Source organism: Bombus affinis, chromosome 14 (assembly GCF_024516045.1).
Source record: "Bombus affinis isolate iyBomAffi1 chromosome 14, iyBomAffi1.2, whole genome shotgun sequence".
Lineage (NCBI taxonomy): Eukaryota > Metazoa > Arthropoda > Insecta > Hymenoptera > Apidae > Bombus > Bombus affinis.
Genome location: NC_066357.1, coordinates 9,365,207 through 9,391,151, shown reverse-complemented (window position 1 = coordinate 9,391,151; position 25,945 = coordinate 9,365,207). Strand labels below are relative to the sequence as shown.

Here is a 25,945-nt window from a genome sequence, read left to right as displayed (position 1 = left end):
ACTGTTAGGTATTTGTATTATATGACAAGTACATATATAATGAACATTATATAACGCTGAATCTCTGTTTCAATTGTCTTGCAACTGTTATAACTAGCAGACGGTGATCCATTTCAAATGAATGAATGTACGGTAGAATTCCACTTATTGCAACGGAACTTTAGTCGATGGCCGATTAACCGAACTGTTGCCGATTGAATTCACTCATCTGAACGTGAGTTTCTGTTATGCGAACGAAAAACAATGAGTAATAATAATCGAGGAAGATTTGTCTGCTTCTGTCACATACATAAACTCCGATTGTACATACCGTTTGTCCTTTGACAAATTCGGACAAGTGGAGTTGCATTGTAGGCGGACTATGAATGAATTGGATCAGTTTCGTTTCAGGTCTAATAGTAAATGAACGAATCGCGTAACAATAACAATTTAAACAGACAGATTCGTGATATGACTGCGACGTTTTTATTCACTACATCTGTTGGTTTTATTGTTTTATCGTCGCCATGTATCTTTTCGAGACTTTTTATTATGATTGTTTTAGTGTTGGATTGAATAACGGTTTCGAGTGTCGTTTTAGTTTTATGACAACGGAAAGTGATTGATTGGTGCAAGAGATTCGATAAAATTGAACGTGTCGAACGTGTCTATTTGAACTTGCGATGTACCAATATCAGAGTAATGAGCGAAAATACAAGTCGTTGTATAAGTGGAACTTTAGAAAGCAGGAAACTGGCGGATTAAGATAATTACACCTTTTCATTTTTCTATTACTAGACAATCTTCACAATAAGCTATGTTTCATCTCTACATCGCGATGGTTACGCCACTATCGCTATGTTCTGTACAATGTGCTGTTGCAAAAAATCTTCTCCCAGTGTTCGCTGGAACTTTCACTTTCCAAGTTTCTTTAGACATCTGCAGTACCCTGTTCTTTTGTCTCGTTATATTCTAGAATTTTTCTTCTCCTTACAAACGGATTTTCTTCGTCTCTATCTTTTTATACGCTTTTCATACCTTTCTTATTTCATAAACCAGTATTCGAGGTCGATGATTTTTCATTTAATGGCAGTCCATACTTCGCTGCTGTCAAATCTCTATATGTGAGATTGTTGTTTTATTATTATTGCGCTATTATCAAAATTCAAATAAGGTAAAGTAAGAAATTTTAGTTTCATTTTTATTTCGTATAACTGAACGCTTATGCGTCGGTCGCCAAGAGCTGTAATTGTCTTCTTTTATAAAAATTCATACCTCTATATGCACATATAGGGTATGTCGAATTTTTTCCAGCTTGCCTATAGAAGCATAATCTACGAGTGAAAATAAGAGGGAAAATGTTGCGCAAAATGGTTCGTCCGAAAAAAAACCCATTCAAATTAATTACAATCCCTTTGTTTTCATAATATTTCGATCTCGAGGCAAATTCGGTTGATTTTTTGACTGTATGGTGGTAAATACGCGCTCGAAATTAACGCGGCTGATTCGACTATGGCGTCGAGCCGTGATGAGATGAGATGAAAACGTTGCGCGCTGATTGAACGTTGGAGGTACGTACACTGAGGGAAATTATTATCGTTTCTTGTGGCTTCTGCTGAATTTGGTTCGTGAGAGGTACACGTTACGTTGGCGGACTTGCACTAAATCGACGGGAAATGTTGGTTAAATTACTTGTGGTCGTATAGTAGAAAATGATAAAACGTGTTTTAATATAACTTTTTTTTACAATTTGATGCGCAATCTGTATTTCCTCGGAAACACTTTAGGAATGATAGAAATTATATAAAACAAATATTGGATTCAAATTATTTTAACGTAAATAGAGTGTGCGTTAAAAAATGTAAAAGATACATCCAAATATCTTGCATATAATTAAAATAATTTTGCAAAAAATAAATAAGTATTATTAGTATAAGTATTATTATTACTAGCGAATTGATAAATTAAAAGATTTGATTAAATTAACGTTTCTTATATCAAACATTAATTTAAAAATATAACGGAATGTGTATATATATATGTGTGTGTGTGTGTGTGTGTGTGTGGAAGTTATGGAACATAAATATTGAAGAGAGTTCAAAAAGGAAATTAATCAAAGTTTTAATCAGAGATATCTTTCATACAGTTTAGCTTCGAGAGAAATTAAAATTTGAGTAGGCGAAAAGAAAAATATGAATATCGAGAAGGGTTTTTCGAATGATTTATTTGTTATCAACTAATTGTATTTATTATATATTTATAGGCAGATGAATAGTTCCATTTATGTACATTTATTCGTGTAATTCAAGAGCTAAAATCAATCTCAAGAAAATTTTATTTCCGTTAATAATCCGGAAAACAAATTGACAAAGAGGCACGTACTTGTGAAAGAAGCTAAAGTAAACGAAAGAAAAGTATAGGAAGAGAATATCGAAAGTAGAAATCTGCTCGTTTGACACGTTCTGAAGTGCACTGCTGCCCTTAAGGTGAAGATCCGATGTTCCTCCACTTGATATTCGCCAATGTTTAGAAATCCACGCCAAGTCGATACTCTACGACTATCAGATAGCGTGTTCACGTTGAATACAAACTCTCATAGAATATTACAAACAGCTATAAGCATCGATAACATTAAAGTATGAAACATTACGAAGCTAATATAAAAAACTCGGCAATTTTTTAAAATTGGAAGCGGGTTATCTCTCGACAAAGGAAACGTTATAACTTCTTTAACCTGACGAATAGGAATGTTTAGTTGCGATATATTGTTCAATCGTAAGCTATTCAAAGTATAATACACAAGTCGGGACTCTTTCGTAAAAATAAATTCAAAGATCTCTTTGACGCACGAACGCTTCAGCTTCACCGGTTCATAGCTAGTAGGATCACAAAGGGTAAAAAAATTTATTGAAATTGATAAAGAAATAATGAAAGATATTTCCGTACGATATCTGCGATGCTTCTTCTCAGAAACTAGCGTTAATAACGACCGACGCGACAGCAAAACTCGAATTGAATCTTAATTAAAGAAAAAAGCAAAATAAAATAAAATAAAATAAAGAAAGAACGAGTAGAAAATACGACTGGTGTCGAGAAGAGGAGAAAGCTGAAGTTCCATCTATAAACAAAATAATAACGTATTTCAATGCATAAAGTCGATGTGGCAACTGTAACAAAATCTCGTTCAATGAAATGCAGGGACGATATTTTCACGAAAATAACGCAGGAATAACGGATGTCGTTTGCAACAGATATTCCGTTCTATTAGCAGGTACGTTTGATTTAAAAAGGTAATAGCTAGGATAAAAGGTTGCGCGAGAGCTGGCTGCGGCCACAAAGAGCGAATAATGGAAATTTCACGGTATTAATTAATTTCAAGCCATTTATCAGCACCGGTATATTATTTTCTTCACTTACCTTTTATCTCTCGATATTCGATTCTTTCACGTAAAAGGGATCGGCCGTTGTATTATTTTAACCGCGCCATCGAAAGGACCAATAACTACTATTAACAACGTGCAATCGAGAAAGAAAATATCGGTTTATCTTTGGCGGAGGCGTTATTTCGCGGCGACGAGACGGGTCGCGTGCAAATACCGATGACGGAGGTTGGATATAAATTTTATTTGAAAATCCATATTACGTTGCCACGCCGCAAATCAATGGTTCGAACCAGCGCGATTCCTCTTTCTGACCGGCTGCGTGGATAAATTCCGCGGTGAAAAATACGAAATGACATCGTAACCGTTTACGATGTCACCCAACGAAAAATTTCTGACCCAATCTTCGTCATGGATCGCCACGCAAGAATACGCGAAAATTTCGCCGCGAGGCGAGAAGCCTCGTATCTGAAAGATTGCAAAACGAGTTTGATCTATTCTCGAACTTGTTACTTTTGCTTCATTAGTCAGCGAGCACGATGATCTTACGAAAGTTGTCAGGGAACACGTTTAGAGTTTTCGATTACACTGTCTCACGCAGATAAATCCTTTAAAAATTATATGGAAGTTAGGATGGTGTTTCCGAAGCATTTCGCAGCGATCCACTCGCCTGGAAATGAGATGTGTTTTCTCAGTTTGTGTAACTGCAAGGATACGATACGACTTTTCTCGCCACAAATATGTATGCGTGCTTCTCTATATCAAGTATTTATTTAAATGTCAGCTGGATAAAACTCGATAAATAATGATATAAATGATAACAAAAGTACCCTCGAAAACGCTGAAAGGTAGTGAAAACAGATCAATAAAATAATGGTTCAGACAGTATATATAATTTTGTTAACTCGACAAATCGCTTAAACTGTAACGTCCATGGGTGTCCAGGTTCTCGTTTTACTTCAACGTTTAACGTATCTACTTAGCTCGGAATTGCAGAAGTAACAAAGCGTTCCCTTTTAATCAGTTCATTCAACTAAGGTACGGAAGACACAGTCTTAACTCGGAAATACCGACGTTACCGTCGTACACTGTGAGACTGTCCACGATCGTGATTTGTTTTGTGATTAACGAGCGACAAGGGAGTTCCACCGTGGTTATCTATTCACACAAACGTTGTGTTATTCTTCCATTCAATACGAAATAAAGTACCCATCTACTATCTGTCAAATTATTCTTACATAAACTACAGAAATTTCTTGCTTATTGTTAGTTGCTCTTATCGATATTTATTAACCTTTAATATCGATTCTTATCGATAGAGAACATTGTGAGAAAACGTTGTGCTATTCTTGCATTCAATACGAAATAAAGTATATCCATCTACTATCTGTCAAATTATTCTTGTGTGAACTACATAAATTTCTTGCTTATTGTTAGTTGTTCTCATCGATAAAGAAAATTGTGTCAAGACAAAGTCGTCGAATCGCGATGTATCATTCTTTTTCTACGAGATCACATTTTTTCCTGAGTTTTCGAGAGTGTACTTCAGTGGCGAATGTAAGAGAACGCAAGTTACTGGTTCTAAAAGCGACACGAGCCATTCTATTTTCAATCAGACTAGCATTTCTGCGTAAAGTGCCTGCATTAAAATATCGTAAGAAGAGCATCGAGCAATGTATTTTTTATACCTACGTAGCAAACAGCATCTCAGGACTTCTTACCTTCGTTCAAAGCAATCTCGATGAGAAAAGAGAAATGTTTGCAGTGAAATTCAAGCTTAAGACTGCTGCCCACTTAACGCACCAATTTTTTAAAGCTTGCCAATATTTGTCGCGCAACTAACGCGTCAACATCGATATGACATTGGTATTGACATTAATATGACAAGGTACTGGCACATATCGGTAAGAAGGAATATATATATATTTGAATTTAATATGGTCGAGATGACTATAGATTTATGAATATTTTACTGTCGACTGAAATAATAATAAAAGAAAATGGTAAAAAAGAAAAAACAAAGAGAAATTTTCACGTTCTTCTCGATTGCACCACAACATTGAAATTACCCTGTAGAAACAAATACTTCAATTTATCGCATAACATGGTAAACACTAATGACCATTTATTACATCTAACGCCAATGTCGTCGAACGTCTATTAACGTTTCGTTGTCCATTACGTGAAATACAATAGTGTGTAGCAGTTTAGTAGACAGAAAGTGTCCGGAAATAATGCAGTTACAGATTTGATTGCTCGGTAGAGAGTGGTGAGAGTAGTTTTAATGTTCATATACGGTAAGTTACTAAATTATTCGCCACTCGATTAAATTACTGTCTATACGAACTATTATGGCGATGCGTCTGCCTGAGATTTCGGGACTACTGTCGCCGGCAGTAGTCGACTGCCCAGAAATCTCAGTTTACGATTTTTATTTTATCGTTGCGCCTCAATATCCAACTCATATCACTTCAAAGAACCATTTTTAAGCGTTTGGAAGTGATGCTCGTCGTCAACCGCTGACATCAATACGGTCACGAGAGTGCTCCCATCTCGAAACCCTTTGAGGGCAATGAAAAAACTACACGGTGCTACAATTACTCGTCGTAAAACGCATTCCCTATTTTTTTTTTCTTTTTTTCTTTTTTGAAGCAAGTCAAAGTACATTTTGCGGGATCCTATTACCGCGCCTACAGTCGCAAACTTTCACTGTCTATCAAGTTTGTGTTTGTATCGCTTCGTAACCATCCATTTTTTTATCGTTTCATCCTACGCCATAGGATGCAATTTAAATGTTTGATAAAAGTTTCTCTTTATTTTCGGCTGTTCTGTAAACTTATAGAGTTTCGAAAGTCAACATCGAAGACCCTTCGAATGGAACTTTCAAGCACGAACTTTTATTCTTGTTATTTTAAAAGTCGAATCCTTCTGTACGATTTTCCTCTTCCTTATACGTTCATGGTATTAACGAAGATGTACGCGTTATTTCATATCGAAAATGAAAGAACAATATTATAATTCATTTCTATTTGCGATAAGAGATTAAAGATTTATTAATTAAAAAATAAAGCGCAGTTACGTAATATCGAGACACGTAATGTGCAGATGGGATTCTAAATTAATATGTGGCAAATGCGCAATACTAGAGAGTTCAGTACGAACATCATAGTCCTGATACTACTTTGCCTTCGATTATTACTTTGCCAACTTTTAAAAAAGCATTATGCCGCGCCAAACACTGGAAAGAAAGATAAAAAATAGAATGGTAGCTTAAGTATATTGGACGCTTAAGGGTACTTCTCCGCCATCGTTGTTAACTACAAACTTCACATAATGAGACTTGTTTGTATAATAGTTTAATAAATAAATACGATAGATTTAACCTGAATTTGCTACCTATTTTTGTAGCTGTATATTTCGCCACACTTTTTTCACCTTTATACCATAATACCGCTTTGCCCATTCTCTTTGCAACAATATGGTTTTATCCTTTATAATCCATTACGATACAGTTGTTCTCTAGAATTCTGAGAACGAAATTTATCTCTCTATTTACCCCTTTAACATTAGTGACTTTATTTCTCAACGAAACATATAACGCGTACTTATCTAAAGTGGCATTAATCGGTAGAATTTAGGAGACAACACAGTTTCAAACAATTTCTCTATTAAAATATCTACAATATAGTGGAACTTCATTTTTACTACTAGAAATATCATGCACGTTCTTTTATATTTAAAGTTCCATTTTACATTTACTCGTTTCTATGGAAATTTAGCTCACCACAATTTTTAATAAAGTAGTATTAACACAAAAGCGTTGTCAATTAGATTTGTTCGACAAAGTCAAATAATTTTTGATCGGAGTACTTTTCTATTTATACAAGAATCAAGTAATTGCAAAAGGAGTCAATTATCTATGATATACTTACAATTATTTATTAACACAAATGTTTGATCCAAATAAATGTTCAAATATTTGTCTCTTCGTACATATAATGTAATGTACTCTTTACTCTATGTAGTAACAGCAGAAACTTTTCTCTTTCTCTTATATTTTTATATCTATATTTTTATATCTATGCACAATATCTCTTCTAATAACACGAGATAGTAGCTGTGAAAGCTGATCAAACGTTACAAGAATATCTCGCATTTTTCAATGCATCGATAGGTAAAAAGTTATGACCAGGTTTTTCCAAACGTCATTCAAAATACCGCAACCCGGTGAAAAACGTCGTTCTTCCCACGGAGCGAAATTATTATTCAAGGGAATACATTTTCTTGCTGAAGATTTTACTCGATGCATGTACGATTTCTGGCAAGAGATTTCCAACGTTACGTATCCCTGACCGAACTTCCTTTCCGCCGTGTTGGATATCTTTATGCTAAGAACTTTGTAATTTTTCGACTTCGCGGAGATAGACGTGCAATGGCTGGGAAGTAAAATATCCTACGATTACGCCGCCGTCTTATTCCATCGTAGAACAAATGCCTTGATAAGTGTCTCGTTCAAAAAGATTTAATTATGCAAGGAGCAGCCGTAAATTTCATTTAATGGGTCGCTTCTAATGGGAACATTTTAAACGTAGTTAATCATCTTGTAACGTTCTCTTTATCTACAAGTTTTATTAATTTATAAACCTGCGCTGTAATTCACAACTCGTGTATATACAGTCTTTGGGTTTTATATATTTCATACATTCAGGTTTACCAATTATCGCATTTGGATTAATCCTCTTGATCAATTAAGATTTTCCACGTAGATTCTCTTTGTGTAGTCTCCTGCAAATCAAGTATCAATTATTGATATAACGTATGTGTCCCATAAATTTACTTAGAATGATTTACCTCTACGAACGAATTTTTGTGACAGTCTCGTGAAATTTACTTTTGGTATAATCGATGATCTATCGTGAGTCAATGAACGAGTCGTTTTTCTATTTTACGTATAACAAGAATATAACAATTAGAAAATGGCGCAGAACAAATGGTTTTGAAACAATTGTATAGGAGTTTAAAACAAGTGGTTGATTCTTAATCAATTGTCAACCACAAATAGCAACTGTGCGAGCAATTCAGCTCTCATCAATCAGCTTTTAGTTAATCTTCGTTCAGGATCAACAACTTCTGAAGCAATCAGATTTCAAAGACTCTTTAGCCAGCTTAAATCAATAAGTTAGAAAGTTGTCAGGTTCAATTTATAACAGCGCCGGATGATGATTAATTTCTGACGCAAGTATCAAAAGATAGAGTCATTCTCCTCGATATTTGTACTACGGTATCCGAAAGATCGTTGCTCTATATATTTGTCCACAATAGCGTTATTGAATCGATTGTTTTTAATGTTTAAAAAAAATTATGACGTAGTTAATGGAAATTCGAAGTAAATAAATTTTATTTATTTAATACAATGCATAAACAACAACTCGCGATGCAAAACTGGAATGCATAACATAAAAAATGTTTTTGCACATTCGAATAAAAATTTGTTGAAACCCTTATTGGATTTAAATTTCTTTTTTCTCGAATCGATTTTAATACTTTCCAGCGCAACTGTGCCCGATTTCATCTCGTGGAAAAAATATTTTTCCAATCATGTAGGCTGAATGAAAGCTTTCTAAATAATTAAATGAAAAATTTCTATCTCATTGATGTTTATTATACAAAAACGTATACAGGACGTATGTAAACGAGATGTTCATGCGTCATTTACCTTGTAAGCAGTAAAAAAATTGTCACCGTGCTTAATGCGGAGCATTTAAAAAATTACCATTGCGCAAACGCTTACTAGTACACCTTGACAACAATGAAATATCTGAATACAAAATCCACTCATCATTTTAAGCATTCTCAACGATATCCATGAAATTCGAATTAAGCTTTTACATTCTCATTTTATTCGATGAAAACCTTGTAAAGGATCTCAAAGCTAATCGTTTTAAACAATGATTTAAAAGCTAAAGTTGAAAGTTTAAAAAACGATGAAAGAGGTACTTAACCTGATTATATATAAGCATTAACACGTACATACGAACAGTGACGTATTTTTACATACTGTACAGTTGTTTCTATTCGATGCAAAGCCTGGACACTGTTACAAATTTTCTATCGACAAAAGCTTGAGCAATAAAAATGGCAAAAGGATAAGCTTCGACTGAAACGTGTTGTACAAATCGTACGAAAGCAAGAGAAAAGTCTGATCGTATCCGAGTCGCAACATCTCGAGTTTACCAGACATATTAAGAATTTTTCCTCGATTTAAATGAATTCGATTCAACGCGTGGTCGCGGGTAGATCAGTCTCTATCGATGTTCTCGTAAAGAAGTAGTCGTAGACTAATATACCAAAAAGATTTCCAGAAAAATATTTGGCAACTTCTAGAGTGGCGTTTTGTTTTTATAACCGTAAAAGGATGATTGGAAGTTCCCGATCTGCCATTTATTGGAAATATAAAATTCGAGTTTTATTAAATTGCAAGCTATGAGATGTGGTGCTTTCCCCCTCAGCTTTATGACGTGCACGGATGTAGCGATATTACTGACTCATGTGATGCGAATGTCGGTTTTCCATTAACACCGTTTTCCACCCGCGCTCCGCTGCTAGAAACTCGCTTTTACCGGTGTAAAACATTCATGTTTGTGTTTCTCCGACTGTAGAATCGGAAAAGATACGCTCGTATTAACGAGACTTACGCTTGTACATTTCGACATAACGTCAAATAGGACGAATATAAAATTTTAAGAGCTAATTTCGTACAAGAATTTTAATACGAACTTAAAACCAGGCACCAAAACCTCGAACAATGGAAATATTTCTTAAATCAGTAATACTACGAATGAGCTTCATTTGCTTATTGAATAATTTTAAATTTGAAGCTAGGCTTGATAGAGGATGATGAAGTTTCAGGATTTTTATGTATGTGAAATGTCTTGTTAACTAATTTCATAATGATATACCACAAGAATTTTTCTCGCCTAACTTGGAATTTTTAGTCGTGTCATACGTAGCCACGTTATATATTTATTCACTTACACGAAAGGAATAGTTCGTTTTGCTGGAATTATTTCAGATATTCACTTGTACGCTTATTTCATATCACATCACGTCCATTAACAATTTTAATACATCTATTAAGACTTCAATTCTGAAGTTATTTGCAATAATCTACATATATATAGACGAAACATTACGCGGTATGAAGTAGTTACAGGATGAAATTCATTTCGCCTGGAAGTGTCCACCAACACTTTAGCGGACTCAGCCAGCAAAACCGCTTTTCAGACGCTTCCGAAGCGAAAACGTTTGAAATACAGCTACATTAATATTTAAACGCGTTACAAATTTTCCAACTACCAGCCGTGTAACTGAACAGATTATGTTCACGTCTACAGCGTTTTTAGTGATAATTTAATGGAAACCATTCAAATGATAATCACAAATTCTCCAGAATTTTAGTTTGCGCGTTTAGTTCGACGACGATAAATCGTAAAAAGAAGTTGCAACGTTGAAAGCAGATGTTGCAAATTCGCATAGTTATAGTCTATATCATAGTCACGGCTGATGTTGTTCATCAATATTTATGATCAATTCTAGAAGAAATAGCCCAAGGGGATATGCACGCCTGGATGTCTAAAAATATAAGGTAAATTTAACAATATTTTTCGCCTACAAGTATTTTATAAAGGATCAAGATTTTTATAGGGAATCTTAAGCAGCATCTCAATTCTGTGTTCATATTTTTTTTATTATATAAGATTGCGAAATGATGGAATGGCACAGAATTATCCGACTCCGTATCTAGCAGAAGCTTGTTCGCTTGCACTCAGCGGCAAATGTGAGTGGAACGTAGATAATAAACAATTTTTGTGCGTACTTAAACGAAAATAGATTATCTACAATATGACGATCCTATAAAAATCTCGACCCTTTATCAAATACTTGTAGACGAAAAAAATTGCTAGATTTATCTTACTTTTTACTTGCATACCTCCTAAATATTTTACATTTGCATATGTATTCAATAATTAAGTTCTAAGAAATATCGATACTAAACGGTGAAAATAAGGTTTCAATCAAAACGTTGAAAAGAAATTGGGAAATATCTAAAAATTCTTCTTCGCTACGTTTCTAGATGCAGCGTGTTGCGTTCCCAGTGCGGTATTTCATAAACGACAGAAATACCGCGTTTGAAAGTTTTTCTGATCGTTATTCATTACTAACCGGCTGCGGCCATGGTCGACCGATGGAGAAAATTTAAACGTTGGTCAAAACGAACCGCTGCAATCGTATCCACCGGCATTCGTCGCGTTGGAGACATACTCGTACAGACCACGAATTTTTGGTCACGCTGGTGGCAAGGGAGAATGGGATCGAACAGACCGTGGCGCGAATCCAAACGACAGAGCTCGATAACAATGTGAAAAAGCGGTGGCGAACCGCGTCGGTTCGTCAAACTCAGAGGAAACGACCACGGCGTTCCGCGAAATCGTTCGAATTATCGGCGTTTGTAATAAACGCGTGTATGTGAAAAACTATGCCGACACGTCGCTCGTTGATTTCGAACGAAAGACTAAAGTGTCGAGCGGACGGACGGACACACGACCATAACAAGCGGCAGTGTTACTTATGAAAAAAAAGCCTGACCAATTATTTCCCTCGATGAAATTCCTACGTTCTCTCTCATCTATCTCTTTTCTCATTCTACAGCGAAGATGATGGAAGGACGCGGTCGGAAAGCTTCGAGCCAACCAACCTCGTTTCTCCTCTTCATTGTGTGTCACCGTTACCGCATGCATTATTGGCTTTTTATCCTCGTGCACAGAGCACATTCATCCACGTTGAAGCACCGCAGTCGTAGCGAGAGATTGAACCGGCAGATCAAATATTATGACAGGCAAATGCATGGAAATTTTGTCGGAAGTGTTTCTGCGCTTTGGATATACTCATCGCTCCCACGATCCTCTATCGCGCCGCTTCTTTCTCAAACGATTCAACGAGCCCATCCAATTAACTCTACGGGGAATTAACATTCCAGTTCAAAAAGATTTTCGTTTTAATTATCGGTCTGCTTTTCTGCAGCAATTTAAATCGGTACACACATTCCGGAAAGCAATCGCCCTAAAGCGGTGCTTGACGGAATGCGAAATTCGTTGACCTAATGATTTAATGAAGAATCAAGAGGACTTGAAATGCCAACAGCGATACTTACGGAGAACAACGAATGTTCAATGAACGTTCTCATTTGGCTGTAGGTCGTCGTTGTCCGAGTCGTGTATGATCGGAATTGCAACTGATGAAACCGATCCTGCGTGTGCTACATATCGTGTAAACGTTTTCGTTTCGACCCATCATATGTCAATTTAATATTCTACGGTCAATTTATTGATAGCACGATATTATATTCACACAAATATGTAAATGTCGTGTTGAAACTGAAACGTAATTTTCGATACTCGATGCATTAAAACGGGATATTAGCAAAACTATGCAAATATATGTACAGCGATTGTCGAACAAGAAGTATTTGGATTATCGTTAGGATTAAATATACAAAACGTTTAAGGCTCTTAAGATTAGAGTGGAAAGAAATTGATAAGAATCAGGCTCATTTCGAAATTAAAAAAGAAGGGACGCATGTATAATATACTGTTTGGTAACACGTTGTAACACACTATAGTATAGAAAATTCACAATGAAGCCGAAATCAATTGTCGAAACGAAATGTCTAAAATATCAAAATGTTACAGTAGAGATATTACCGATCATCCTTTTGCCTGTGTATAGTGACGAATGTCAGACCTAAGATCCCATCAGCTAGTTTCTGATCATCTAAACCTCCGATCACGGTTTTAGAGAGAAAACGAAATTTGAGGAAGGGGACTGGTGGGAAAGGGAACAGGAAAAATTGTGTCGCGCGCGGCGTTTGCAAGAAAATCGTGAAGATATCGAGGGCGCCGTTTATCAGTAGAAGCTATGACGTCGCGTGGCTTCCTCAATGAAGAAAAGTCGAGTCGCAGCTCTCCATAAAATACGACAATACCTCCAGAAGCATTAACGTGATCTGTGTAAGCCACGTGAGGCTGGCTGTGGATGCGGCTCCTGAACATGTACCATCGGGACATAAATAATGCAGAACACTCCTAGAGCCGCCAGTTCACGTAGAACCAATACGTTCCTCCTATAGAACTGTAAACTAGATAGGTTAAAATCTAGTCGATGGAATACAGCGCCGAGGGCGGCCCGTGAGCCCGGCTTTTCCGAACGAATATAAACCAGGTGTTTCACTTGGCCAACTTGCATTACCTAAATACTGTAAATTGTTCAAACTTTATACGCTCAATGGAAAATATAATTAACAACAAGTGAGGGAATATCGATAGGACTAAAATAGTAGTGAAATTAATGCTGCAGTTGGCAACTTTCCTTTGATTACCGTGGAATACAAAAGGCGAGTAAGTCTTTTTTGAATTTATTGGATCAAGTTACTTTTTGTATTTTGTATAATATCGGCAAAGTAATTGAGTGAACAAGTGCTAAAGTTTATGGAAGATATGTATCTGCATGGATACCCAATGTATTTTAGTATTGTTTAGTCAAATAGTTAAATTCTTACGACATTTTGGTTCGTTTCAAAGTATAAAAAGAACAAGGTTCTTTACGAGCCGTTACAATTATCAATTCACGCGTAGCTAATATTAAAAAATATTTAAAAATTCATCGTTTTATTTTGTAGGTGAAAACGCTCTCAATTATGAAATTTCTATAATCCATTTGAAATTGTTAAATGTAATATAATATGTATAACGTTACTTGTACACACAAAGATAAAAGATGATTTATGTTAGAAATAAAACGATGGTTACGCAAAAATTTCACAAAGTATACAGTAATTATTCTATTTCATATTAATTAAAGAGTTAGATATTAACGTAAATGCATTTCTTACGTAGAAAAGAAAAGCAGATGATTAATCGTGACAGAAAGAATAATTTATCAATTTCTGTTGATAATAATTTATCATCATCGAATTTTATTAGTGTCTCGGGAATTTTTAATAAGATAAAGTTAGTCCTTCAAGGTATAAATAATAAATTATTTTCATAAACTTGTTAACGCATTTGGATGTTTATTACAGGCTTACGTAATTTATAATACATGTTTTTTCATGATCAAGGACTGTTCGCTTCATTTGTTTCTTTTAAGACGCTTTACCTACTCTGTGTTGTTTCACGTTAGGAGTTGTGACTTAGTTCGTATAAGAAGTTTCTCCTAACTTTCTTTTTGAAATAACGTTCGCAAAATTAATCCTCTTTGGGAGTACCGTGCTACTCTCGAATTTCAAATTCGATAAGAAAAAAAGAAGAAAAAACAATGAAAGCTCCTCACTCTACAGGGAACTAATCTCAAACTTCACGTAAATATATAAAAATTCACTAATGAGAAATTTGAAAATTTTTAAAGCATTAACAATATCTAGATTAGTGTCAATCGATTCCAACTGTAGCACACGAATTTTTGTAAGTTTACGAGTTTGATACTTATTTTCAAATTATTTATCTTCAAAATTTCCCTAGCAAAATGAGAGGAAATATCTCAGAAAGATTTTACAATAACGTTTTCTAATTAATTTCACCTTAATACCTTTTGTAGAACGTCGATTGAGCTCTTGATTAATTTATATAATAGCCTGGCAATTATCAACATAGTCTTATAGCTTACCACTCAAGGGTGTCATCTTAAGCACATTTCAGGGAAAGCAACACGAGTCAGCGATAGGATTATGTAATTAGTAATTAACAACAAGTTAGGCTTGTTTCACTCGTGCAGGTTCTACGTCATATCTAGCAAGAAGCGATTATTTAGAGTTTTTGGCAACTTATTAAACAATACACTGCACTTGTATAAACTTGTATAAAATATAAAAAAATATATAATTGTATAAAATATTCTCAATTATGTTATATTTAGTTCTGATCGCTATTTTTATTCTAAATACTTTAAAATTCTTCAGATGACATACATATTAAGACACGTACATATAATTATATATAAATAATTTTGACGATTTTGTTACAACATAGATGCATGCGTAGGAATCTCCATGGAAATCATATTTTTAACATGCTGACTGTTGGTATCGTAAACTTACTTGCCTTTAATTTACAGTACGAACCAAGTATGGGTAATCTAATTATTATCTCTACCTCGACTGAATGAGATAAATCCACGTTGATTTGGTAATCGGAGTGTTGCTTAGCGGTCGCTATGTAATTGACAAGACCGTGTTGGTTCTCATTGTATCAAGATAGGTATGTCTAGTTACATTCTAATTACATTAAATTGTAAGTAGATTTAACCGACCTAGGGAACATAAACTGTTGTCTTCCTGTCTGTCTGAAAATTAGAAAATTATTCGTGTTATAAAATATTATGCAACCAGTGGATTGAAGTAAAAGTTACGAATCTTATGTTTGCCAATTCCGTATTTATTCTTAATTTCTGCTATCGATAAATAATCTTATGGGCCAACACGTTCAACCTTTCAAACATATTCATTCCATCAACGTGATTCCTGCATTTTCTTCTAGATCTCTTTTTGTAGCTTCTAATTCTGTTCTCACGATTGATTTATTGAATTTATTGAATTAACCGAATAAACAGCATTATTGAAGATTTACAAATTTATAAAATTATAAGGACATTGCATATTTAACTCTGTAGAAGAGGTAATGAGGTTCTTACAGAATAATGTTTGGACAGAGATCACTACAATTTCTTAATACAAAAAAAAAGACAAAAAGAATTGCAACAATAAATCTGTTACAAAAAAAATAAATTGTCACAAAGTGATCGATGAGTCGTTATTTTTAAAAGTAATAAAGAATTCTTGTACATATTAAAAACATACAAAAGTATCACATATCAACAAGAATTTGTAATATTTTATCACAACGAAAGAGAAAGAAGAAAGAAAGAAGTGAAGTGTACATTCAATGAAGCTGAAATCCATTCGTCTGATATACGTTTGATTCATCAATTTCAATCATTTTGACATTTCGAAGTTAATAAAACCGAGATATATACCTGGTTTGTATTATTCATGTTGTAATTCGTAGGTGTTGCGAATGAGAATGAAGATGTAAGCGAATGCTGAAAAGCACTGTAGAGTAACGGATGTGTGGCGAGGGTGTGAAAGAAAAAATGCATGCTACGTAGCAGCAGAGTGTACGTGAAACGGATGATGTGTATGACGATAAGCAAAGAGCGTGTGAAACATTTTGCAGAGATTCGGTGTGGAAGGAAAAGCAAATATATTATCAGAGTGCAGAGCACCGGAATGGCGTTGACAATGCAAAGTATGTTTCAGATGTGTTTATAAGTGTATGTTGTAGACACTTGTAAAATAACTATGATTTATGTGATATGACTACAATTTATATTATTTAAATTCACAGTGTATTTTGAAATATTTTAATAAATAATTCGTTCTACGCATATGAAAATTTATTCCAAATATGTTTGAAATACCAAAAACAATTGGAATACCAAAAATCTAGCAAAACGAACAATATCAAAATTATACTGTATCATTCGTATATTATACGATACAATGAATAACGCTGGTATGTAAAATTACACAGTTTTATACTTCTATAATTGCGTCGATTGAAATACATACATCGTTCCTCTCAAACAGTTTCCTCTTTCCACGCGTTTCCACAATTCAAAGGTAATTCTTTTCACAAGTCCTTACAACAGATTATTCTATCTCCGCGCGTTATTTGTCTCGATCCTCAGGGAGGAATTAGCGGAGTAAACGCAAAACTCGAAATCGAAAGGGAACTTCTTAGGAGCCTGAATGCTCGTTATCGGCATCTTCGGTTCGTAACTCCGTTTTAAGCCAATAAACAACGCCAATGCGGGTAGCAACGATCGTCTGGATGCATCGGACGCTAAACTTCTCGGTTCTAGATCTGGTGGAACTCGTGCTCGAGCAATCAAGGGACGCCAAGTATTCCGAACAAAGTTCAAGATAGAAACGTTTTGCTGGATATCACGCGTACTTGCACATTTATCGTAGCGTACACGCAGTCGTCTCGCATAGCTGACATTAATCTGCGAAGTATATCCGCAAAGTAGACATTTAGGTGTGTGCCAGAATCGCTTTGGAAGGCAAAGGTGGAGTCACGCAACCCCTTGGGCATTCGATCGCCGGTTTAAGTCGATAAGTGCAATTCGATTTACCCCATTGCTACCGACGTAATGCATACTTTATACTGGGTTTCTCTTCCTTTCAATTTCCTTCCACTTCAAGTCGAAGACCACAGCGACAACGAACTATCGTCCCAATGTAATGGAATCACCATCTTTTCTCCTCGACTTCATCTTCGTCCCCGTAGAAATCAATTATCGCCACTAGAACCAATTCCAAGATATTCTGCTTGTCGCTTTTGTTTGCCTTCTACTTGTTCAATCATTGCTTTTAAACAGTAATGTATAACGTAACAGTAATGTATTTACGTGGGGGTATATATTATCGATCCTTTCAGTGTAGACTAAAATGATGCTTGTGCTGCAATAACATATGTTGCGATATTTAAAAGAATTTCGTCTGAATATATATAATTATTTACCTGTTGATTAATATACATCTTCCATGTTGTGGATTTCAAAATATTAAATCTTCACAATTTACGAATTTAGGCGTGCTCCACAGTGAAAGAATGAAATATTTTTCGAAAGGAACTTGAGTGACGCACAATCTAAACTACACCGAAAACTTTTGCTAGCGAAAACATATTTTTAAATTTCAACTACTCGAGAGTATAGACTTCAACCTGTTTTAATTACATTTAATTTGTAGTATCGTAACTTAACTTGCGATTTTATTTTTATATAGAATGTGGAATAGTTCTACTTGTATGTAGATAGCTTCAAGTTCACGAAGACTGAAGTTTTATTGTGTCATATGCAGCGTACAGGGTAAAAAAGCGTGATCGTGCGGATGCATGCGACAGTTCAAATTCAGCTATTCAAGCGTTTGTTATCAAAGCTTTTCTTGTATTTCGTGTGGAAATGATTTTCCACGAAAATAGCATGAAAACAGGAAAATTGCAAAATTTTCGTTCTGAAAACAAGATATCAATACACGTTTCTAACTATAAAACACATATTAGCTCTTTGTTTTATTTCTCATGTAATTATAAATATAGAAAGACACTATGCAATTGAATTTTTTCTCAGAAATGCAAGTTTATGACTGGCTTATTTCAATAATTTGATAACTAAATTGAAAAAAATATTAGGTTATACGAATTACAAATGTATTAAAGAGCTAAAAATTGTGCTATTTAGAAGTGAGGTGAATTTTATTTAAATTAAGAATACTCTTATTTTATTTCTACATTTCTGTGAAGATTTATAATTCTTCATATTTCTAAAATTTGATAATCCTCAGATGAAAGAAATTAATTTATTGACGGTTCGGACCATAGGCATTTAATTTTTAATTAATTATCAAGGAAGTCCCATACGGTTGTCATTAAAACATGGCTATAGCGCGCTCATCTTAATTTTCTGTACAATGGAGCACCACGCACCCTAATTACAACCAACTTGTACGAAATTCAGGGCCGTTTCCTTTTTTTGGTACTCAACGTGGGCACTCACCTATCTGCATACTACCACGTTCTCGCTTTCCGTTACTTTTCTAGGGGGCTAGTTTAAAATTAGGCTAATCAATCATCTCAGTCCGCTTTCCACCCTCCAAATTCATTAAAGCCAGCTCCTGCTTTGGCTATTCAAAGAATATTAAATTAGAAGTCGAAAATTATTATTGTTTCTTATTGTTACTTATTTTTATTCTTATCGTCATCTGATTATTAGCAATTAAACCGTTCAGAAAGGCTAATCAGATGCATAAATAAAAAAATAACGAGTTTGCACTGATACAGTGATTTCAAGTTACTGAAATAAAGATATTCGAATAACTCGTCTAATCTGAACGAGTCTTTGACTAAAGTTTGTAAATGTTTCCCGTGGTTCAAAGGATGACAAAATTGAAGTTCCTGCACTACAAATGCTTGGAAGCTGCTCTAGATGCCAGCATATCCTATACTATGAAAGCATAGAGGGTACTTTTTTAGATCGTACATTGGATCAAAAGATAAACGTAAGTTTCTTCATCGTAGACTATGGTCTTGGATAGAAGTTCCGTAAAGACTGTGCTCTTACGGTAATTATAGAAGGAAGAATAAAGGAGAGCTTTAAAGGAAAAACATCTTGTTCAGCGGAAGTAATGGTTCAATGAACAGATTAAATTTGATATAGACATAAATTAAATTTGATAAAATGAAAGCCTCGTTAGTTGGAAAAATTATATGTGTTTGCGCCCTGGGCTTAATTTAAATGTTAATGAAGTTAAGTCAAACGCTCATTTAAATGTTATTGTTCCCCTTAAATTACAATTTATAAATTGCACTCATAAATCAAGTGCCAATAAACTAATGTTATATGTTTCAGTTCCAATTATTTTATCAATGATTTATTATAATCATTTACTAATCAATTGTTGTACGAAATTTTAGTTTTGGAAAATTGAATTTCGCAGAATCTCAAACCCATTTAAAAGAAATTACACAATGTCGACGTTATAACGACTCATTAAGCTTCCTCGATTAATAAATCGTCAATTTCTCTGAATCCTACGAAACTTCAATATTGTTCGAAATAGTAAATTTATTTAAATCACCTAAGCGTATCTACAAAACATGGAAAAACAATATCCATGGCTCAGCGCATATTCAATGAGCGTATCTATCCGTGACCCGCTGATAATTACGTCGGTTACGAAGCGAGGCGTGAAACTTCGTTAACCCCGAAGATAATCTAACTTTATACACGTTCCGTGATTGTTTCGTACATTATTAGTCGCGCAAGCGGTTATTTTATTATTGATACCAGGCTGATGGGGCGGCGCTTGAGTTGACAAGTGCTGCAAGTTCATCATTTTTGGAAAGAGCCTTCAGGGCTTGTAACGCAAAATACCTCGTGAAATACAAAACATCTCAGGCAAGATCGTTCTTACGCTGCTTCGAACATACAGAAAACTCAAATGAAGATTTTTCATATTCAAACTACATGTACAATCTGTATTTAAATATCAAAACGATTAACGGTATTGTGCACAACTAATAATAGTCATTCTTTTCTAATTAATATTTAACGTTCCATCAACTACTTTCATTTTTATATACAGTAGTTACAAAAAATATTGGCTTATTGTTATTTTCCAATGAAGCGTGTTTTAATAAGGTTGTACGTTACACTTTCATAGCATTAAATTATAATCATATGAAAGTACTACTGAATAACACAAAATTTAATATACGTGGATCTCGTTAATTAGTATGTAAATATTACAACAAATACAATGGCGTTATACAGCAAATAATTAGTCTGTGACATAATGATTACAGCATTGAGAAACTTTGAATCACATTGAAATTTGAATTCAAATGCGCCCGCCGCTAGTAGCGACGCTATAATTAGAAATGCCCAATCACGTCAGACGCTGTCACTTTCAAGATGGCGACGTTACTCTTAAGACGTAAAATTTTCTCGCGATCGAATATAAAATTTATTGTGTTTTCTCGAAATGCTGCGTGTATGTGCGTGTGTACGTTTGCTGTGTGCTGTTGTACGAGCTGATTGCTGAGTGTGGATTCATATTTAATTGCGAGTAACATGAAATATCAGGTACTCTTTCTGTAATATTAATCTGTACATACAGTGTACGTAAGCTTGTCATATAATATACAATGAGTTACAACCAAAATCAAAGTATTAATTCTCAGTCTAAACAATAATACAATTTTGTTAACCTATACGATCTTATCTGTGATATGTGTTCCAAACTGAATTACAATAACTTTATTTTTCGTATTTAAAAATACTACGCAGTAAATATAGATACATTTACGACATATGTCTACCCATATCATCTCAGAGTCTCTTATTACATGAAACATGTTTTCGTATACTGTATACAATTTTGGCTATGACTCATTATATAAATGAAAATTATATCAATATACAGCGACTGTAGGAAATCATCTGAATATTCAGTACAGGTAATTTTTATAAATATATTATATAAACTATATTATACAAAATGTTATACAAACGTGACCAATATAATCATGATAATTGCAAACTTCACTATGTCTCTATTTAAAGTAAGGAAATATATCAATACCTACCTTGTTATGATTCATAATATAACGGAAATATTGTAGATCCGTAGACACCGCGACAAAATACGAACAACCCGATTTTAATTTCGACCAACGAAAGCAGTTAAATTACGTCGGTTTATACAATGTTACTGAGCGCTGCAGCATATTACGTGGCAGATTCAATCTTTTTGCAATTCGACCGCAAGCCGGTCGCAACAGGTCTCTCACTCCCGTCGTGTCATGTGCATGCGTGAATAAATCCCTGGAAAACGAATAAATCACAGCAGAATGGCCACCGAAAAAGATAAGAATATCAAGGGAAGTATACTTACGTACGATTCCTGTTCTGGTCCCAACTGCACTTTTGTACCCATTTCGTAATATTTTATAACCGCATCGTAATGTTTCACGTATGAGTGTCGAAGCATATGCGAAATTGTTGTTTGATGACCAACGCGACTGATCATAAATCGATAGTCCTGTTTATGTTATATTATAGTCTATATTACTTTATATTACTTAATTTTTTCTTAAACTTCATAATGTAGAAAAAGTCCAATTACTGTAACATGCTATAAGTAGGGTGACGAACAAAAGAAAGTTCAAAATTTATATTTGTGTACATGAGAGTATACGTAAAATTTGTGTCAAACATGTACAAATATATAGGACATACAATTATATTGTACATTCATTTCCTTTGTAACTATATAATTCAGTTTTGTAAAATTACAACGTTTTCCCCATTTACACCTTAATATTTCTTTTGACCGTCGCTATAGAGGCCACAGTTATCCTCTTTCCATCATCAAGTTCGTATTTCTTGAGTAGCATCCGGAGTTGTATATTCCAAATTCCAAACGTCCAAAAATATATAGTCAGACTTAACCAGTATAATTGGCTTTCACGTTTCTCGCTTAGATCCCACCATTACTATGTATATAAAATTACAGTCTACCGTGAATCGGATCTACTCTTAAGCGGACCCATAGTAATGTTGTAGTATTTGTTAAGCAAATGTTCAATCATACATAACTAAGAGGAGTTACGTCTGCGTTCCATACATTATAGAGATGACTGGTAGTCCCGGTTTGTTCTTACCGGCTTACCATATTGTCTGTTCTAAGCAGAGTGACGTTAACTTGGAGTGTACGTGGCTCCTCTGATATTCTAATAGAATAAGCAATGGAATTGTAGAGGCTAGCGAATGTTACGCACGTGGTTGACCAGACCACAAACTTTAATCCAAGTAGATTCGCCCTACATACGGTGGCTAATGAAAGTCCACATTCCAACGCTTACCATGGAATTTTTTAACGAGTATATTATAATTTTGGGAATTCCTAAGAGTGCTAAGAATATTTTTGAGTCACTGTGAGTGACGCGAACTGGTAACGAGAGATTAAAATGCGAAAAAAATCGATCGTGACATTTTCATCTTTTTTTAAAGGCAAAAGTATATCTACTTTTTGTTTCAATGAGACAATTCCAATTTCCTAGAGTAGTAATCATTGGCTGCACAACAACTGACTAACTAAATAACTAACAAAAATTACAAATTATTTGTAAGTGGTTTTAATAATAAATTAATCCTTTGAACTCGGCGTATTTTTAATTTCCTCATTTGTTTTTTAGTACCATGTGAAGGCGAAACTTCAAGGAATATATTTTTAAACAATTTAGAGCTTGCGTAACTTCGTGCTACATAATCACCAGTAATCTCTTTGTGTTCCCTAGAGGCAACGCCCGTGTGAAAAGGTTAATAATAAATTTTAATGATAAATTTTGATAATAAAATAGTACTTTCAACACGTTTATCTCGGAAAGCTATTTTCGCACGTTAATCTCTTTCAACCAGAGCACATCACACATGATGCAACTTATTGGTCACCCAACATTATCGGTAATGTAACGAAATTTTGACTTTTGGGGTTGAACTGTGAACGATGCAAAAAGCACGTTCTGTCGCATCACGTGAAACACTGATTGTATTACAGTTACGAGAATTGCATTCCTCTCAATAGTAAATTTAATAACAATGTTTTGAAGCGATCTCTATCATTTTACGCGACTACCGACCCAAACAGTCTCTACGCTTCATAATTTCGAATATTGTCTCTTTGATGCGTGCGTTTCTCTCTCCGTCTATCTTCCTCGCTACCAGATATATTTTCCAATTATTATCTTCAACAATTTATTTTTATTGTGTGCTTCCTACCAGAACAGTTTACCCATGTAAATTTCCAAACGATCGTTGCCATTTCAGCTCGATAATCTCGATTTACGAATGAAATTACGTAAATTACACTCAGTCAAACAAAAGGGTACTCGCGATATTTACGAAGGCCATTATAATGCAAATATAAGGGTATTTATCAGGCTGAATCTCTTTCGAAACTGTTAATATCATCCCTGCCGTTGATAAATCCGAATATTTCAAAATGCATTTTAGCTAAAAGTTTGATGCGATCACTGATCAAAAATTAGTAAACTGACATAATATAGGCAAAGAAAATTTTAGAATTTTTGAAGAAAACTAATGTAATTTACTTTTCTCTTTTATCATTTTTGCTATATGTTTTTGCAGCCTGTGGTATTCGATTTTATCAAGCTTTTATTTCGCTTTTTGTTATATTTAATAATTACATTTTATTTCATAAAGTAAATTTCGATTTATATTTGATATTCACGAACATTTCTCTGACAATTATCGAACATTTTTACGCAATAGCTTTTCAAATTTAAATGTATTTCACCGTCACATGAAGAATAGTGAATTCTTTTTGTATGGAACAAAGAATTATGCAATATTGCGATACGCGACTAACTTCTTTATTTTTATGCGACATGTTCATGCATCATCATTTCATATTTCACCTTTGTTCCGCCACCAGCTCTAATTTTATTATACTTTATTATGCTGTAGCCTGGATTTCCCTCGTGCCAACATTTAATCCATAAAGAGATTGCTAGAATTTCATATTCTAATTTTATGTTGTACACCGACAAGTCACTCCCATTTAGTGTTTCTCCACATGTTAGTTGGTCGATAACTCTATATTATCCTTCCTTTTTTTAACATTAAAATATATTTACATTTATTTCTATAAAATATTTCTGAAAGTAGATAAATGTAATTGAGTAGTGAAAACATTTACGAAGATACAATTTCTTCATTTAGATAGTTTACATACTGTATTGTGAGCCATTCTTTTGAAAATTAAGATTGACTGCTAAATTAACGAGTGCAATGGTTCGTTGACCTCTTTTATGAGACAAATGCTAGATCGGACAATCTAGATACTTCGTTGAGCGATATAGATGTACTTTTCCTCCATTTCAAAGTGCCATTTCCCGACATACAGACAAAAACTGTATACCGTGTGAAAAGAACACACAACCATAACTTAACCCCATCCATAAACCATAATTTGAATTACATTTATGAAGACTGAATTATGACATAAAATGTATACCTACTGAAAGAAGCTGAAATAAATAAGTTAGAAATTAAATAATCCCATGTAAATCTAATCTCAATTATTCCAGACATTTATAACTACGTACGTATCTATTGGATGTTAAACATGGAAAATGCAAAATATGTCAGCTATTAAGAAACGAATGGGTTCAAGACGTGAATCGAATTCAACGAGGAAATAAAGTCTCAAACGTGATGTAACATAGAAACACGAGACAGTGCAAGGTAAAATCCTGTGCGGCGCTAATAACTCCGTCGTAACAGCGTTCTTAACTACCCTACGCGAGGAACGAAACTTGTAAATCAAGTTGTTTAGCTCCTTTCGAAGGCGGCAGACGGGACAGAGGTTGGTTCGTTCACAATAACTAATTCTTGATGGTACGCGAACGCGCGGGGCTAATTGAAGCACGCTTGAATCTACAAGAATATTAGGTGAGAGAAACAGTCGTTCCGTCTCTTTCCAAAATCCGTTTTCCGCTCACCTGGTTGGAGGATGCGCGTATAAACGTCACACAAATTGTTCCTTTATGTAGGGCCGGGTCGACACGAGCATAGAAACGAAGCGTTATCCCAGCGATTGTCCCATTCGCTCGTCGGTTCCGCGCTTGTTTCTACCGCGGCCGGAGGAAAATTTGTACGAGCCCCGACGAACGTAAACAATGGATCCGGCGCCGTTGCTGAATAACCTCGTTACCGATGGAGGAGCATAAAGATCACGTCCACAGTGGCGGAGAGCGATAGGATCCTCTAGAAACTCCTCCGGCCGATGTATTTGCTTGCTCGAGTACGCCTCTGCTAATTATATTACTCTTTGAAACTGTATCCGCCAGTCTTTGGAACATTGATCTGCTATTGTGCGCCAGGCC

The 25,945-nt window shown here is 34.7% G+C and overlaps 1 protein-coding gene and 2 long non-coding RNA genes across 6 annotated transcripts in view; 2 read left to right on the top strand and 1 right to left on the bottom strand.

The window, feature by feature from the left end:
• LOC126924568 (suppressor of lurcher protein 1) overlaps nt 1-25,945 on the top strand; it is a 530,829-nt gene that overhangs the window by 356,187 nt on the left and 148,697 nt on the right. The window lies entirely within an intron of this gene.
• LOC126924624 (uncharacterized) lies at nt 15,618-22,078 on the bottom strand. Of its 2 annotated transcripts, none has more exons than XR_007713611.1 (3): nt 21,931-22,078; nt 21,623-21,860; nt 15,618-15,755 (listed from the first exon to the last, which is right to left on the bottom strand). It is a non-coding gene; the product is annotated as an uncharacterized LOC126924624 (long non-coding RNA). The 2 variants fall into 2 exon arrangements; XR_007713612.1 differs by lacking the exon at nt 15,618-15,755 and adding an exon at nt 19,142-19,158.
• LOC126924617 (uncharacterized) lies at nt 19,076-22,348 on the top strand. Its single transcript, XR_007713604.1, has 2 exons — nt 19,076-21,119; nt 21,659-22,348. It is a non-coding gene; the product is annotated as an uncharacterized LOC126924617 (long non-coding RNA).